A 7,319-nucleotide genomic window follows, 5' to 3' on the forward strand; every position below is an offset into this window, starting at 1 on the left:
AAACTGGACATTCTTGGGTTTTCTTTGAGGACTTTTCGCTTCTCATCCAAGAAGCTTCTTCAGCTCTGACTGGATGGTGGGGAATGGAATTTCTTATACATTTGGTTTCCTAGTCTGTCTCCCTCGAAGGGCTGGCAATATGACACAGTATGATTGCTGAGGTTCCACCACAAAACCGCGGTCGACTAAAGCGCGCTCGACGAAACCGCGTACCTGACGTCATCACAGCGCGATGAAAACAGCACACTGTGAGCGGTAAAGCTAAAATTAACGCGTAAACCTAAACCTAACCCCCCCAAACCTAACCCTAAACCTAACCCTAAACCTAACCCTTAACCTAACCCTAAACCTAACGCTAACCCTTAACCTAACCCTAAACCTAACCCTAACGCTTAATGTAACCCTAAACCTAACCCTAACCCTAAACCTAAACCTAACCCTAACCCTTACCTTTACGTGAATCGGCTTGCTTTAAAAGCGCTCTTTAAAGCGCCCTTTTTTCTCCGCGGTCATTGTTGTCACGCTGCTGATGACGTCAGCGACGCGCTTTAATCGGGCGCGCTTTAGTGGACCGCGGTTTTGTCGTGCCACGGATTGCTGACTATAGTATCTTTTGTTTCGATTTATACCTTGTATTGGTTCTGGGAAGTCAGGGTGGGGGAAGGTTGGGGGGGTTGGGGGGGAGGGAGTGGAGTTTACTAAGTTGGAGGAGGGGTGTTGGATTTGAAGGTATTATGATTGTACATGTATACTGCTATTTTTTCCTTTTTATGTATATTTAAATGGAATTATAAATACCACCAACACAAAAGGGAGTTTGCTCAGAAGCTGAAATACACCAAGTGAATTAGAGGAAGAGTGGGAAGCAGAGGAGAGAAGAAAGATAGGAAGAGAGGGATAGGAGAGAGGGTGAAGGGAGAAGATGAGGTGTACAAGGAGGAGTGGTAAGGGGAGAGAGTAGAAGGAGAAAGGAAGGGGAAGTAGAGTAGAAAATGATGGAGGGAGGAAAGGATGTAGAAAGGGGAAGGAGAGAGGGGGAAGAAAGTGTCGGATAAGGTATAAATATGGTGTACGGAGAGCAGAAGAGCCAATAACTGGTTTTTCTTTCTTTCTTTGGTAGTTGATGGTAAGATGAATTGATGGGTTCCACCACAAAACCGCCGTCGACTAAAGCGCGCTCGACGAAACCGCGTACCTGACGTCATCACAGCACGATGAAAACAGCACGCTGTGAGCGCTAAAGCTAAAATTAACCCCTAAACCTAAACCTAACCCCCCGAAACCTAACCCTAACCCTAACCCTTAACCTAACCCTAAACCTCACCCTAACCCTTAACCTAACCCTAAACCTCACCCTAACCCTTAACCTAACCCTAAACCTAACCCTAAACCTAACCCTTACCTTAACGTGAATCGGCTTGCTTTCAAAGCGCTTTTTAAAGCGCCCTTTTTTCTCCGCGGTCGTATTTGTCGTGCTGCTGATGACGTCAGGTACGCGCTTTAATCGGGCGCGCTTTAGTGGACCGCGGTTTTGTCGTGCCACGGAATTGATGTAAGTACTTAATAATACAACTGGATATTCACTATGTAATAGTATACATGTGATTATATGCTATGAAAATGGGAAATAAAAACTTTTTATGTAAAATATAGTATCCTTTGTTGCTTCTTATTTTCAAACTTTCTAGTCAGGTGGCAGGTAGGGAGTATGGATCCTTTTATTACTATTATGTGCACAACAGTGTAAAATCCCAACTGCCAATTCTTTAGCTAACATTGGCCTTCCTGCTCATCCAATGCGTATGAGTAATAATGCCTTCATAGACATTATTCATTCATTTAAATATATATTGATTTTCCTAACCACCTTTTCCAAGTAACTGAACAATGCTTATCCTCAGGCAATACTCATCCATCTGGAAAGAGGTGCTCATAAACTCATTTGTATTTGAAAAGTTCATCACTGGATCATTTATGGGAAGGGTTAGGTTGACCTTAAATAATAAGAATCTACCAAGGTAGCCAAGTGGGTAGATTGCAGAAAAGTAAACCACACACATCTGGGCAGAAGACAAGAGCTGATCAAGAGCCGAGGTGGCGCAGTGGTGAAATGCAGCACTGCAGGCTACTTCAGCTGACTGCAGTTCTGCAGTTCGGCTGTTCAAATCTCACCGGCTCAGGGTTGACTCAGCCTTCCATCCTTCCGAGGTGGGTAAAATGAGGACCCGGATTGTTGTTGGGGGCGATATGCTGACTCTGTACACCGCTTAGAGAGGGCTGAAAGCCCTATGAAGCGGTATATAAGTCTACTGCTATTGCTATCTTCATAATGACAGTGTTTGCTTGGTCTAGCCAATCTGCCAGCAAAATGCCACATACCGTACACCAGTGTTTCCCAACCTTGGTGACTTTAAGTCCTGTGGACTTCAACTCCCAGAATTCCCCAGCCAGCTATGCTGGCTGGGGAATTCTGGGAGTTGAAGTCCACAGGACTTAAAGTCACCAAGGTTGGGAAACACTGCCGTACACAACAATCTTTGGAGTCTTAGCTTACAGCATCCTTTGCACACAGAAGACTCTCTTGATTTTATGGTTTCACAAGGACAGAGACTATTTTATTGGGGAGGAGAAATGTTATTATCTGCTCCCTTATAAAAAATTAAGAGGACAATGTCACACTCCTAAGAAACTTTCCAAGCTTTCCCCAGGTTTTTTTTTTTTCCCCTCCTCCTGAAAAGAGACCAATTACATGGCAGGGGGCAAAGGATGAGGATGAGATAACAGCGTTTAGCTGTTACTTTGATGTCCCCGCAGGCACCATCCTCAACAGCTAACCAAGGAATACAAAAGAGGCTCTTGGGTTGCTGGGAATCCCGTCATCCTTCTCAACAGCTTTTGATACTCCAAAGCGTCCCATACCCTGACCTCTGCTCTGAGACACAAAGATCTCATTTGAAGAATCATCAGCCATGTCAAAAATTCTTTCCAAATCTAGCTACCCTGCAAAGGATTTCTTTACTTTTCTCACACTGCTACTCTGTTTTAAGATGCCATTTGGTTCGTTCTTTCTTTCTCTTTCTTTCTTTCTTTCCTTCCTCTTCCTCTTTCTCTTTCTCTATTTCTTTTTTTCTCTTCTTCCTTTCCATTCCATTCCATTCTCTCTCTCTTTCTTTCTTTCTTTCTTTCTTTCCTTTCTCTTTCTCTTTCTCCATTTCCCTCTTTTTCTCTTCTTCCTTTCCATTCTCTTTCTTTCTTTCTTTCCTTTCTCTTTCTCTATTTCTTTCTTTTTCTCTTCTTCCTTTCCATTCCATTCTCTCTCTTTCTTTCTTTCCTTTCTCTTTCTCTATTTCTTTCTTTTTCTCTTCTTCCTTTCCATTCCATTCTCTCTCCCTTTCTTTCTTTCTTTCTCTTTCTTTCTTTCCTTTCTCTTTCTCTTTCTCTATTTCTTTCCTTTTCTCTTCTTCCTTTCCATTCCATTCTCTTTCTCTTTCTTTCTTTCTTTCTTTCTTTCTTTCTTTCCTTTCTCTTTTTCTTTCTCCATTTCCCTCTTTTTCTCTTCTTCCTTTCCATTCTCTTTCTTTCTTTCTTTCTTTCCTTTCTCTTTCTCTATTTCTTTCTTTTTCTCTTCTTCCTTTCCATTCCATTCTCTCTCTTTCTTTCTTTCCTTTCTCTTTCTCTATTTCTTTCTTTTTCTCTTCTTCCTTTCCATTCCATTCTCTCTCCCTTTCTTTCTTTCTTTCTTTCTCTTTCTTTCCTTTCTCTTTCTCTTTCTCTTTCTCTATTTCTTTCCTTTTCTCTTCTTCCTTTCCATTCCATTCTCTCTCTCTCTCTCTCTTTCTTTCTTTCCTTTCTCTTTCTCTTTCTCCATTTCCCTCTTTTTCTCTTCTTCCTTTCCATTCTCTCTCTCTTTCTTTCTTTCCTTTCTCTTTCTCTATTTCTTTCTTTTTCTCTTCTTCCTTTCCATTCCATTCTCTCTCTCTCTTTCTTTCCTTTCTCTTTCTCTATTTCTTTCTTTTTCTCTTCTTCCTTTCCATTCCATTCTCTCTCTCTCTCTTTCTTTCTTTCTTTCCTTTCTCTTTCTCTTTCTCCATTTCTTTCTTTTTCTCTTCTTCCTTTCCATTCTCTCTTCTCTCTCTCTCTCTCTCTTTCTTTCTCTCTCTCTCCTTCCTTCCTTTCTTTCCTTTTTTCATTTCTTTCCATATGCAATCAACAACCTTAGAATTTTTAATCACATGGGACTTCTTTCTTTATACATTAATGTCACATCACGCAATCAAACATTCTAGTATAAATGCATTATGCGACGTGCACAAATTTCTGGTCCATTTTTTTCTGCCGCAGAAGCGCCACCCAACCCTGGATTTTGTACAATTTTCTTGTTTCAATTTGCACACCAAACATTTATCACAGACAAAAACCAATCCTGAACTTTGTTAAACTTATAATCAATAACATTTATTTAAATAATTGCCAAAGCAGTAGCAGGAGAACAGGCAGGCTGGTTATGTGCCAGTTCATAAGAAGAAGAGCTGGGAAGGATTCAGGGAAGGGTTTTAATGCTTTCCTGGCTATGACAACTGACAACTCCTAGTTGTAAAAGTTGCAGCTGCAAAAGAACAAAGCTTTCTTTGGAGGAAAACTGGAGAAGGAGGAATGTTCCCAGGGTCTCATTTAGTTTAGAGCAGCCCAAGAAACAAAAGGAGAAGAAGGTCAAATTAACCTTGACTTTGGAAATCAAAGTGTTATAGAAACCCAAGTTAATCTTTTGATCTCTTTCCTTCTCTGATGAGCTCAGATGAGTTGCTACTGTTCAACATCTATTTCATAAGGAGATTGAAGAAGAAATGGGTTGATCTCATGTACGCCAAGCTTCTTGTAAGAAGGAACAAGTATAAATAGAGCCGAGGTGGCGCAGTGGTTAAAAGCAGCACTGCAGGCTACTTCAGCTGACTGCAGTTCTGCAGTTCGGCTGTTCAAATCTCACCGGCTCAAGGTTGACTCAGCCTTCCATCCTTCCGAGGTGGGTGAAATGAGGACCCGGATTGTTGTTGGGGGCGATATGCTGACGGCTGAAAGCCCTATGAAGCGGTATATAAGTCTAACTGCTATTGCTATTGCTATTGCTAAATACCCCATCTTTTCAATAAGTGCCAGTTGCCGAAACAACTGAGACCCCTAGCAAAGATCAACCATGCTAGCAGTGGGATACTCAGTACATAACCACATACACACATGGCTATCACACTAGGCTCTTTTAGGTAACACCGTTCAAAGCACAGAAAAGGAGTAGACTAAACGCATTGAAGACAAAACATGAGAAATAAGACATGGAAGTAAAATCAAATTTTAGTTCAAAAACAGTTCGGACAATCATTTAACCAGGACAGTATAACGTCTCCTGTCTTGAGCTGGGAGTTGGATTAGAAGACTTCCAAGGTCCTTTCCAGCCTTATGATTCTATGTTCTATGTCCTTACTTTCTAGAGCAGTGTTTCCCAACCTTGGCAGTTTGAAGATGTGTGGACTTCAACTCCCAGAATTCCCCAGACAGCGTTGCTGGCTGGGGAATTCTGGGAGTTGAAGTCCACACATCTTCAAACTGCCAAGGTTGAGAAACACTGTTCTAGAGCAGTGTTTCTCAACCTTGGCCACTTGAAGATGTCCGGACTTCAACTCCCAGAATTCCCCAGCCAAATCACTCTCTTGGGTCAATAAGGCTATTAAGCACAGAGGGGGGCAGACACTCAGTCCTCCACTGGTACCAATGCTGGAAGTAACTAACATCTGACTGCCACTCAATCATGGCTGAAAAAGCCAGATTAAGACCATTTTGGATGTGTAATGAGAGATGGCAGCTTATCCCATGCCTCAAGCAGCAGACTACTGGCTGGGGAATTCTGGGAGTTGAAGTCCGGACATCTTCAAGTGGCCAAGGTTGAGAAACACTGTTCTAGAGCATTCATGGGAGTTTTCCATAACTTTCTATCCTTGTAAAGTCCTCTTTTCTTTTACCCCTCCTGTAGGTTGCTTCTCATACAGCTTGTAAGTTCTCGTCTTTTTTTGAGGATCTCCATCTAGCTCCATCCAGCTCCTCAAAACCAACCATTTTTCTCAGTCTTCTGCTTCCTCTCAACACATTCATTCTGCCTTCATGTATTGGTTTTGCAGTTCGATTTTCGTTTGCCTTCTCTGGAATCACCGTACAACGTAGTGTGCAATGAGTCCTCGGCTTATGACAACTGAGTCCAAAATGCCTCGTGCTAAGCCAGACAATTGTACAGTAAGTTTGCGTCATCTTGTGACTTTTCTTGCCCCAGTTGTTTAGTGAATCGCTACAGTTGTTAAGTTAATAACGCAGTTGTAAAAAGAGACTCTGGCTTCCCCCATTGACTTTGCCTGCCAGAAGGTGATAAAATTTTAACACATGACCCCAGGACATTGCAAACGTCATAAATATGAACCAGTTGCCAAGCATCCAAATTTTAATCATGTGACTATGGGGATACTGCCATGGTCGTTAAGTGTGAAAAATGGTCATAAGTCACTTTTTTTCACTGCTGTTGTAACTTTGAATGGCCACTAAGCAAACTATTGTAAGTTGAGGACTACCCGTATTTCTTTTGTACTGGTGAAAAAAAATGGATTGAATCAGGGGTGGGTTCCTACCAGTTCTAACTTCTTCTATAGAAGAGGTTCCACAAATCTACAGTGCCGTTTAGAACCAGTTCCAGCTTCCCCGTCCCGCCCGTCCGCATATCATCAAGATGAAGAACAAGAGGAGGAATTCTGGGAGTTGAAGTCCACAAGTCTTAAAGCTGTCAAGTTTGAACACCCCTGGGGGTTTTTTTTCTAAAGGGTTAGGGGTGCAAGAGTCTTGTAACTTGACAGTTTAAGACTTGTGTGCTTCAAATGCCAGAGTTTCTGAGCCAACATAACTGGAGGAGGAATTCTGGGAGTTGAAGTCCACAAGTCTTAAAGCTGTCAAGTTTGAACACCTCTGGGGTTTTTTTTCTAAAGGGTTAGGGGTGCAAGGGTCTTGTAACTTGACAGCTTTAAGATTTGCGTCCTTCAAATGCCAGAGTTTCTGAGCCAACATAACTGGAGGAGGAATTCTGGGAGTTGAAGTCCACAAGTCTTAAAGCTGTCAAGTTTGAACACCCCTGGGTTTTTTTTTCTAAAGGGTTAGGGGTGCAAGGGTCTTGTAACTTGACAACTTTAAGACTTGTGTGCTTCAAATATCAGAGTTTCTGAGCCAACATTTTGGTTGCTAAGCAAGAGCGTTGTTAAGTGAGTTTCACCACATTTTACCAGTTGGCCATG

The sequence above is a fragment of the Thamnophis sirtalis genome, unplaced genomic scaffold (genome assembly GCF_051295495.1).
Source record: "Thamnophis sirtalis isolate CommonGarterSnake01/CBP01778 unplaced genomic scaffold, rThaSir2_p1.2 scaffold_16, whole genome shotgun sequence".
NCBI lineage: Eukaryota > Metazoa > Chordata > Lepidosauria > Squamata > Natricidae > Thamnophis > Thamnophis sirtalis.